Source organism: Odontomachus brunneus, unplaced genomic scaffold (genome assembly GCF_010583005.1).
Source record: "Odontomachus brunneus isolate Ranch 3 - 2012 unplaced genomic scaffold, Obru_v1 Obru_scaffold_025, whole genome shotgun sequence".
Classification (NCBI taxonomy): domain Eukaryota; kingdom Metazoa; phylum Arthropoda; class Insecta; order Hymenoptera; family Formicidae; genus Odontomachus; species Odontomachus brunneus.
The window spans coordinates 1,328,768-1,340,498 of record NW_022639475.1 but is presented as its reverse complement, the minus strand read 5'-3'; the positions used below and the strand labels follow the sequence as shown (position 1 = coordinate 1,340,498).

The 11,731-nt window shown below is 40.6% G+C and overlaps 1 protein-coding gene across 3 annotated transcripts in view; it reads right to left on the bottom strand.

Moving 5' to 3' along the window:
* The window catches only part of LOC116842479 (wiskott-Aldrich syndrome protein family member 3), a 32,619-nt gene that overhangs the window by 8,559 nt on the left and 12,329 nt on the right, over positions 1 to 11,731 (bottom strand). The window contains exon 1 of one of the 3 annotated variants that reach the window (XM_032811750.1): positions 182 to 342. The exons of the other annotated variants lie outside the window; for them this stretch is intronic. The gene's annotated coding sequence lies outside the window, so the exon portion shown is untranslated. Of the gene's footprint in view, positions 1 to 181; positions 343 to 11,731 lie in introns of those variants that run through there. 3 annotated transcript variants of the gene reach the window in all.

Below are 11,731 nucleotides of genomic sequence, written 5' to 3'. Positions count from 1 at the left end.
TATATATATATATATATATATATATATATATATATATATATAATTAAATCTACTGACACATAAATTGATAAATGATTATATCAAATTAGAACAGATATATTGCTATATCTAATAAATCTGACAAATGCAAAACAAATGTTACATGTTCACAATTTTTACGACTCGAGACAAGTTTTCATACCGAATCATCTCAAAGAGTGAAATTCTCCGTTTCGCATCGGAATATCGGCGGCGCTCGAGAGATAATTCGTTTCGGAGTAATTAGACAACGCTCGACGAGTGCGAAATCGTCGCAGCCGTCGCTCTCATAACGCCGACAGTCGTCCTCGTTCCCCGAGAGCACTGCTAACGAAATGAATATTCAATCCGCCCAACGATAGTCCTTTGATCCGAAAGCACTCGAGGGGCTCCTCGTCGTGTTCGATATACGCAAACAAGAAAGAAGAAAACGAACGAACATGGCAAGCAGAACGGGTAAATTCTGATTCAGCTGTTGCAACCGTTGGATTGCATGACACTTTATTTCAAAGTCACAGCGCGTTTTCTCCCGACGGTTTCTATCGCGAATCGCCTCTCCCGACTTTTCCGTGATTCTCGCAATCGTGAGAGCACGCGCGCGCGTTAAAAAAGGCAGTCGCGTACGCACGGCGAGGACACGCGAATAGCGAACACGCACACAGCATTACGCAATTGCGCGTGCCGAGCGTCACAGCTTGATAACGATAACATCTTATCGCGACCGCCTGCCATTGCTAATATGAGCGTGCGCGTATCAGTTGTTTCAGTTAGTTTTTTTTTCTTTTCGTTTTTCATTCAGTGTCTATTCTGTAATAATGTGTTGTTATACAATTTATCGCGATGATCAAACGCTCGATATCGGTAATTGCGCGAGCGAATTGCATCGCGATCGCAAGTCGCAGGAAATTAAGCCCGATTGACAACTGCTACTTCAACCGTTTCAAACTAATTCGATTTTTTGCATGGAGATTTGCTTGTTGATAAATTTTTATATGTCAACTGATACATATATTATATCTAATTGGACTTGGTTAGATGGCGTGCTTGGTTAACGTGGTACGTGAATCTAAGATAATTTTAGTATATTAAACCAAGTATGGGGGATCAGATAAGAAAAGTTAAGTAGGAATAATGCGTGGATAGTGTGTAAGTGAAAGCGAAACAAGACGTTGGGTAGAAAAGCAGCTTTTTCAGGTCGGAAAGAGTGCATAGATAATAGAGATTACGGCATCATAAAGAATGGATAGTTAGGGTAGAGGCAAGCTAAAATTAGTATTGGTAAATGCACAGAAAATTATCTCGATAGTCGGAATGTATAGTCGATAGTCGATAATGTATAATATATAGAAGGCAGAAATGTACAATGATAATAGAGGACAGAAATACACAAGGAACAAGAAGGGGATACAAGAAATAAAAAAGAAAAATTTAGTTATCGAATGATGTAAGGAAGCAAAATAAACATATACGGAAGAAGAATTGGGGGACAGTGCAAGTAAGAAGGGTAAAATATAAAGAGTAAGAAAAAGGTTATAGGATGTAGAAAAAACTTCTTGTTAGCAATGTAGGAAACATATAGGAAATGAAGGAAAATAGGTAGGAATCATTTCATGAGATTGGCAGGAAGTGGAATAATGAAATTAACAAGATATGGAAGAAAATTGTGGGACAAAAGGATGAGGGGGAAATAAAGAGTGTAGTAAAGAGGATGGATAGAAAGAGGAAAGACAAAAGAATAGATGTAAAATAGGATAAAGTTTAGAGTATTGTGTATGAAGTTTGTGTAATTGATATGGTAATTGATATGGTAAATTGGGAGATATAAGTAGTAAAGGTTTGATAAAAATTAAGGTTAGAGAGTTAAAATGGAGAATCAATGTAACTATGAGTTTATACAGTAACTTAAGCACATACACATAAATCAGGTAATTTAAAGAAACTTGAGCTTCGTCTTTTGGAATTAAATGAAGCGATACGCCACTGAAAAGAATGTTTTGTTAGTCCAGATAGAATTCTAAATCTCACTGTCAAAATTTATCGCTGTTTCTTTGTATCTGCAAAATTGTGTTAACAAAATTGTCTGTGGTACGTAGAATTTGCAGCAACAGCATTCTAGTAATATCTGCAAGCAAATTTAGATGGATGTGAGGATTATACATTCGTTTGTCTCTCGTCGCTGGTTTTTCCGTCTACCACAGTAAATTTTTATAAAAAGTGTAACTGGCCTTTAATCTGGATGGATGCCACACAGAGATTCTCTTGCTAAATTTCATGAAAAGTTCAGATAGAAATGCCACTTCTATCATCAATATTGATTAAACACAGCATATGCGATATCGCGTTTTCTAGTCATTTATCCATCTCAGCTAATCTAAATAATTTTCCCTATGCGTGGCTGCAAGACTATTTTTTTGAGTTGAGCGGCGATCAAACTGTGTAAAGACAACCAGTCAGCGGCAGTCTTCAATAATCGTCACAGCCGTCGACCACGGTCAATGATACGGCCGTGATCAAACATGATGACTTCGACAATGACGAAGTCGACGACGTGCGTAACGTTCCATTGTGCTGCCTAATTAGCAATTAGCCGCCGTAAGACGATCGCAACAATTTCCCTGCCGGATGTTGCACCTGCGACGAGGACCGTGAAAAGCTCTCCACGCGGCTAATAATAATCTCTTCCTCTTTCTCTCCGTCTCTTTCTCTCCTCAGAGGAAATTGTACTTGAACTCATGTGACGCACCCATTTCGCGTCTCTCGCGCGTCTTCTATTCTCCTCTCCACGTCAGACGTTCTTGCGTTATATCTTAAGTGAAAGTAAGTCGCATCGTTAATTATCTATTACCGCTACTATACTATTATTACGATATCGTGATTGCCGTTTGAAATAACGATCTACGAAAGATCGTTATCGTTAATTATACTGCGAAGCAACGTCTAATCGGGCGCGGCGATCGATCCTGGAGAATCTCACAACACAGGTCGATCGACCATATGGGGTATACGGCGTGAGTCACCATAGCTATCGCAGCCCTTTAGCCCTTTGCCACGTCGGTATATCTGTATTTCATTTGAGCTCCCACGCGGTCGAGCGTGGGTCATTCAGTCGTCGGCCGCGAATGCACGGCGAGCGAGATTGCGGCATCCGCGGCCAGTAATAAAACGAGCGGACAACTCATCTCACACGGCTGCCGTCGAATCGAGAGCACCGGGATGTAATAAAAATTGCATAACGATTGCGCGTGAGAGCAGCGCGAAATACCGTAGATATGTACACTCAGCCGATCTCTGCTTCCGGGGGTTATTATTTCATGCGAAAATTCCTCTACCATTTCGCGAGCAACCAAAATTGGAGTTATCAGAAGTATGAAATTTGGAGTTATCAATTGTAGAAGATTGGCGAATGATCACGCGCGATACGGCAGATGAGTGGCGCCTGCAATCGTGCTTGTAGATTAGGTAAAATTGAACAGAAAAGCTCTGTACCATTTTGCGAATAATCGCGTGGATTTTTGAGTTATCAATTCAGGGAGATTGACGGGATGATCGCGCACGATAAACGCATCTATTTAATTAATAACACGGCACACACGTCAATATCACAACACGTCTGCCGTACCACATACACATTTATCTTCAATTAATAATTCAAAATTTTACGAGATTGTTTGTAAAATAGTACGAGAATTTTGTATTCAGTTTCATGGGTTATACTGCGACTACACAAGGAATTATCGGACGCCCTGTATATTTATGTAAGTTAATTATAATCTAATCATATGAAACATTATATCGATATATGTGATCCAATTGAGATTTAATTCGATTAATATCGCAATATATCGGCAACAAATTTCCTATTTCCATCTTATAATCCATCTTATAATTCCACTATCTCAATGAATAATGGAATTGTAAGAAGTGAGCGTATTTTTGTGCATTCGTTCGCAAAAGGACCGCGCGTTCGAGTGTTCCTCATTTTCATGGAATGCGATTTGCGATACCTGTCTGCGGACGTAAACATCGATATTCTATTGAATCTAAGTATCCGTGTTAACAGGAATCGAGCGCGGCTCGAAGCGTGCTCGTTGTGAATGAAACCGCAGCCACGCCGTCGTGTACTGCGGGCTTGCATAAGGTAAGCAGTATCCTGAAGCTGAAAGGTCACTACTACGCTGCAACGATGGAGTACTCGTTGCTGCTGCTGCTGCTGTTGCTGCTACTACTACTATTACTACTACTACTACTACTACTACTAATACTACTACTAATACTACTACCACTGTTTCTCGGCGAGTGGAAACCGGAAAGACTCACTCGCGCTCCTTCCTTGCAACGCGCCCGTCGCCCGCGTTGCACCTATTTCAGGTTGCATTCAACCGCGTCCAAGTGCATCTGCAGGAACGCCAAGGATACCGTCGATAATCGCGTTAAGTAAACCCCCCATCAGTTCTTATTCGAAGCGTTTACAGATATGTAACGATACAATAAATTCCCGGAGAATCTTTCATTGGGAACTCAAAAAATTTCTGTTTCTCGAACAGAATTACAGAGCATTGCGGAGAATCGACGATATCATGCTTCATCGAGGATTTTAATTCTTTGCGGTCTTATTACATCGAAATATACCTATACCAAATGAAAAAATAAGAAATAAAAACTATTTGGTAAATTCTAATAAAACATATTTACTTATAGTATTTTTATATTTTTCAAATAAGAAAATATATATTTTTTTAAAACTTTAGTTTTTCATGAAAGCAATTGTTTATTCTATTTAAATAAAAGAACTTAGATTTAAATTGATATATTATTATCCAATAAATATTGTTCATTTTGTAAATATCTTCTCTCTCGATGTATGTGCATCACCGCATGTTATTGCATTTCTTTTCCAGCAGATTTTATATATCAATTTTTATATACACATGAATACTCTATATAATATATATTTTATTTTATCATGTTATTATTTATCTAATTATAATAATTACATTATTTAAATTATTAAGAAACTGACTCGTTGTTTCTTTGGTCAGATATTAAAATATCGAATTAAACGCGGACTACACGTTACTGTCGTGAAGTAACTGAACTTTCATGTGTCGACTATAAAGAGGAACGAAGCGAAGGTGTAACTCGGAGCGCAAAGTGTTAATCTCTCGGATTCATCGCGTTTCTCAAAGGTTTGAGCGAAGGGAGAGCGATTTCCTATGATTTTGCTCGGCGACTCGCCAGCTCCGTGAGTCATGCGTAACCTTTGGAACAACTGCGGTCTCGCTAATCCTACGTGCAACATGATACGTGTTAAAGTGCGTTCACAACGCCGGGGAAACGCACGACATCGAGGACGACTCGAGCTACGGAGGAATCCCCTTAGCGCGCTCCACGACAAACTGGATCTTACGCGAGGTCTTTCTTTTCCTTCATGCCTGCCAGCCGACGGCAATGGTAAGTGGTAAAGAGCGACAATGACTGGAATCCCATGCCGATTTTAGCGATTATTCACGCTCATTCGCGGCCGCATCCTGGTGCGCACACGTGCGCTTACGAGGGCCGGCACATGTCGACCATATGGTCACGCGTGAAACAAGTCCACGTACGCAAGAAAGACAAGGTCACTACCCCCTGCGCGCAAATCGATGCGACTTCATGACTTTGGTGAGTTCCTCGCTCGGCTTATTGCTCTGTGCTTTAGTGCCTTGAGCGCGTTTGAGATTGGATTTTATACTTCCTTCATTTATTTAATTCGATTATCTTCTCTTACGGAAAATCTTGATTAAAAGCAAGACATTATTTTGTCAAATGAGAGAAAACAAAAGACAAGGAATACTAGACAACTCAAAAATTCAAAAAATTCTGAAACTTTATGTGCAAGTAGAGTAGTTCATCCGTAACAAAACTATTTTTTGTTCGTGCAGAATTACAGTTTTAGGCGGTAAAACATCTCTTTGAAAAAAATCGGTTTTTTTCATTTGATACGAATATCGTCGAAACTGTAAGAGATAGAAAAAATTTTCCAAAGTAAAAATTTAATGATTTCAAGAGTACTTTAGGAACTGTAATAAAAAATTTTTTTAAATAGGAGTGGGGTTGGGAGTATACAATAAATATACAATTAAAACAAACTTTTTTATTATAGTTCTAAAGTACTCTTGAAATCATTCAATTTTTTCTTTGAAAAATTTTTTCTATCTCTTATAGTTTCGACGATATTTGCTTCAAAAGAAAAAAACCAATTTTTTTTCAAAGGGATGTTTTACCCCCTAAAACTAATTCCGCACGAGCAAAAAATAGTTTTGTGTTACGGATGAACTCTACTTGCACACAAGCTGCACATAAGTTGCAAAGTTTCAGAATTTTTTGAATTTTTGAGTTGCCTAGTGTTCCTTGTTAAATGGTGTGCAAGTGGATGGTTGATGCATGAGTTTGATATATTTTGATATTGAGTCCAGGAAAGAATTCAAGGGGAAATTATGTAAGAGAATGAGTGCATAGATAGAGTGTGTAAGTGAAGGCGAAACAAGGCGTTACGTAGGAAAGCAAGATTCAAGGTAGAAAAAGTACATAGATAATAGAGGTTATGGTGTCAGGAGAACGGATAGTTAGGATAGCGTAGGCAAGCTTAAGTAATACTGTATGGTAATACAGAGGAAATTTTATCGATAGAGTAAATATATAATAAGTAATAATAGAAAGCAGACACGTATACGCATAGAAATACATAAAGTATGGAGGAAGAAGAGGATATGAGAAATAAAGTGGAAAGGGTAGGGTTTGGTCATTGGGTAGAATAAGAAAGCAAAATAAAGATATAAGCAGAAGAAAGATGACATAAGGACTGTTGGCACAGGTGCTATACAAGTAAGAAGATTAAAATATAAGAAAGATAATAGGATATGGAAAACTCCTTAGCGATATAAGTTAAAGGAGACACATAAAGTGAAGAAAAAGGCAGAAGAATTACTTTATGAAGTTAGTAAAAAGTATAGAATGGTATAATAAAATCAACAAGATATGAAAGAAAATTGAAGAAAAAAAATAAATAAAGAGAGAAGTGCAGAGATCGGATAGTAATTAGATAATAGAGATAAGAAATGGATGGAGATGTGTATAGTTAAGGAATATAATTGTAAACTAAGTTCCTTTCTTGGTTATACAAGGTGAAGAAAAAATATGCTGATACTCTCCGAATAAAAGATAAAAATGATTCTATCCCTCTCTCTCTCTAGACTTCTTCGAACAACATTCCATCGAGGAAGTAGACTGATAACCAAGTTATTCGAAATCAAGTGATTTAACTTTTAAATTTTCACTCGTTTTAAGTGAGAATCCACCTTAAAAAATTGAGAAAGAGTGAGAGAAGAGAAAAAACATAAATTATTTAACGTTGGACACAACATACAGTTCCACTTTCTGTCACTTCGTAAATTTTCGTGCCGATCGTAAAACAGTCTACCAGAGATGGCTGCGTCGACATTCTAACGTCGTTTCACGGTGGCTCATCGGGGAGAAGCGCATACCGACGCGTTAGAAGCCGAGGCGATATCGAGCGATCCCGGCGGATCGAGCAACGTCACCAACAACAAAGAGTTTATGCTAATGTCGCGACGTGCGGCGATTTCGCAATCGCGTGCGAGAACACACGCGCATCTGAAATTCCATCTTCTTCCCCCGGTCTTCTACTCTGCGGGAAAATGTCATTCCACGCCTCTATACGAGGAATTACATCGAAGCCGCGCAATGAAATGCAAATCGCAATCGCGAGTCAGCACGACGCATCTTCGTCAATGAAAACAAAGTACGACTGATCCGCAGGACTTGATTCCGTGTGACGTCGACGATTCACTCTTCAAATTCGAATGAAAATATTTGCTCGATGCAGAGTGGAACGATTTGCTCTTCCTATGAATGAAAGGTCGCTCCATTTCAAGTGATTCTCGGCCGTCACTCGATTTTTCCAGGGGAATTTCGCTTGAAGGAATTTACAGAAAATTTACACAAGAGTGAGGATGGTACCTTTAACTCTCAGACATGTGTCTAATTATAAGAGTAAGTGTATAACAAATTAACTCAAACCTGAAGTAAATTCAATGACGATTTATTGTAGAAAATTCATTCTCTGTGAGTGAAAAATCACTCGAATTGAATCGACATTTTACTTCTCGAGCGGCATTTCACTCGAGAGAGAGAGAGAGAGAGAGAGAGAGAGAGAGAGAGAGAAAGGCACTAAAATATAACTTCATTTACATGCGTGTTTTATTTTCAATTTTTCACGGATTCGTGCGATTAACTCAGACGTGATAACTCGAAGTCGCTGATCCGTCTAGCCACATTTGTGCGGATAACAATTATAATCCTCCGGTGGAACGTGGGCGGATCGCCAGTCAGCCAGCCGGCCAGCCACGTGCGGCTAATTAAAGCACGGGAGAACTCTCCGGTAGAGGAGAGTCGACACAGGCGAGAACTCGTATTCGGGTCACCGATAAGGGAAGGATGTGAGTCGTTGGGGTCACTAACGACAGGTTGAATAAATTATATCGACGTTTATGCGTTATATACGGGAGCAACGTGCTGAAAAGCTAGGCGCTGCTCTCATCAGGGATCGCTTGGCGCTCACGCGCGCGATATTTATATCCTGCCTGCTGCGAGTATGTGTGTATGTCGTGTGTGTTTGTGTGATGCCACGGCAGTTCGTCGGTAAGTCATCACCCTCTGGTCTTCTTGCATTTTGTGTAATGCAGAGGTGCGCCGTCGAAATTCTCGGCGTTTTTGCGACATCGCGACGAAAATATTTATCCGCCACGCGAGAAACGACGGTCCCCCTCCCCCCTCCTTCCTTCCTCACCGTCACGACACTCCACATAGCGGGAATCTCGTCGTCGCGGGCTTTCACTCGCGAGAACAATGTTGCTGACGAGGCACCTGCTGCCATTGCTGCCGCAGGAGCCGATTATCTCGGCCTGTCTTCTTCGGCTAATCCTATCGCATCTCTCTCGCGGTTGCAAAGTTTCAATATTGATGTTATGAGATGTAGAAGGGAAACCTGACCTTCTGTTTGCAGTATGTGAAAGCTATCGTGAGTGTCTCCCGACAGCGTGAGCTTTCGTCGCAAATGTAACAGCAATTGATCAATCGCTGATTTGATTGAGCACTCGCAACAAATCCGACGATTTATATAGATCTTATGCGATAAAAACATTGACTCATGCATAAATCTGGTTATGTCAACCAGATTCAACAGAATATGGAATAATTGTGTGGTTGCTGCAACCACAGAGTAATTGTTGAGTTACAATGACGATATCTGGTTGCTGCAACCAAAGTATTATTCACAATAAATGCTATATCACTTCGCATTTCTAGACAATATTTACAATAACTTGTTCCCTGGTATCTTTACTTTAATCCTTTGTGCTCATTATCAGTCGCAGTTCCAATAAAGGAACATTTGGAATGAAATAATTTGAATATCTTCGTTTTGTGAGTGTTAAGAATGTTGAAAATTCAAGTTTTATTGAACTGTTGATCGATTTATTTGCTAAAGCGTGTGTGTCATATCTCTGTATTGGATAATATCTGTGATTGTATTGCTTAAGTGATTGTATCCTGTTTTTGGCCCCTCTTGCCTTGTTGCTCAAAAGCCAGCAAAACGTTAGCCCTTGTCCACAATCTTGTTTTAAGACGTAAGCCGTAAGAAATTGATCAATCACAGTCGATTATTCTTCTAAAAATCAACCACAATTGGTCAATTTCTTACGGCTTACGTCTTAAAACAAGATTGCGGACAAGGGCTTAAGGCGAAAGGAGAAATCAACGGGACTTTTCATTACGAGGAGACGAAGGGGCCACTTCTTTCGGCTGAAGCAAATCCAACTAGGTACGAGGTCGTGCTCTCGAGGTAACATAGCGCGAAGAAGCGAGCAACGGGCACCCTTAAAGGCACTTGTTCTTCATTAGCGAGGTTTACCGCGTTCCGTCTTCTACGTCCACCTTCTGCGAGCATTTCGCGGCGATCCAGTTTCTTCGGCTGGCAGAATCGGTTCAGCTCGAAGTGACTCACACGAACGGCTCTCGCGGCCCCTTCTCGTCGTCCTCGTCGGCTTGGCAGCGGCAGCTTGATCAATATTATCGTGCGAGTGGCGCACACACCAGGCAGACAGGGCAGACAGACAAACCGACAGACACAGACCGGACACAACAAGCGGGAATCGGCTCGCCGCGCCTCGGCAATTAGTGATCGGCGAAACCGAAGCCCGATCTCACGCGCCACGAATTTCACGCTCTCGATCGCACGCTCGACGTATCCTACCACCTACCTACCTACCTACCTACCTCCTTCCTCGTCGAGTGAAAGCAGGTGATTTATACGGGGTGTCCCGTCGAAATGCGAACGACGACGTGCGTTTGAGGAGGTCGCGTCGACGCGGTCTGTCCGATTTCGAGGGAAATTCGCGGATTCAGCCTGTATAGGCCGGTCGGTGTTACGTGTTCTCGTGTTGAAACCGTCGCGTTCGTTGAAGATTCGTTCGAACGAGGATCAACCCTGAGGATATTTTCGTCGACGACCCTCAGCTCCGCTCCGAGCTAAATCGGCGGGAACGGGTATCGGGGCGCGACGCGTCCGTTCCGCCGATAGCAGGCGCACTTCCAACCCCTCGATAATAAAAGGGATGACGTCATGCGTCCGTGTCCATGGATCCCATGAACGTAACTCTCCAAGTTGTCCCGCGTGAATGTACAATTTATGAATCGGGGATCCACGGGATCGACGAGCCATGAGCGAGCGACTCAAGGATCTGATATTTCAAAGATCTGTATAAATTCTAGATACCAATATTCTAGAGGTTCAATAAACCTCTTCTAACGCAGGGAAAGCGTTAAGCGCATGAAGAAGAAACCAATTTGCTTTTTTATGTATGTTAATATTTTTCATGTTTTCCGATCCTGTGCACAGAGAGAACGATTTGTTGAATCAAATAAACGTTTCTTTGGAATAGTCCAAACTTATTCTTTGGAATAGTCCAAAATTATTTGGTTACAAAACAAAAATATGTCTTTGGAACTAAGCCGCAAATAAATATTTTTGTTGCGTCAAGCAAAATTTTCTTCGATCAATCAAAAAATTCGTCTGGACTATTCCAAAGAAGTGTTTATTTGATTTAACCAAATCGTTCTTTCTGTATGGTTGTTAATATTTACATATTATAGTTATAATTTATATCTACAGCACGAAAACTAGATAGCACGCGCCTGTGCTGCTCTAGTAATTAAAAACGTTCGTGAAATAACTACACGGAAAAGACAATTCTGTTGGTGCAACCGAATTTTCGGTTGCTCAGGGACCAGATGAAAACTCGGCTGTGGGAACAGAAAAATTCCTTTATGAGGCTTCTGTATAGTCAATTGTTCTCAGTTGCTTGAACGAGTTCTAATATCACTGAATGTTCAGACAAATATTTTCGGTTGCGACAACAGAAATATTTCAAAACCGAAATATCGCTTCTGTAGCCCTATTCTGTAACTTATTGGAGTTAACGACAGTTTCGTTATCGTTGTATACCGCAGCTTTTGTATACCGTAGAAAAGCTGCGCAATGATAACGAAACTGTCGTTAACTCCAATAACGAGTTACAGAATCCCAATACTGATCACCTAATTTTCCTATTCGCTTGCATCAACTGAGATTTTTTTTGCGTGTAGTATATTTGCG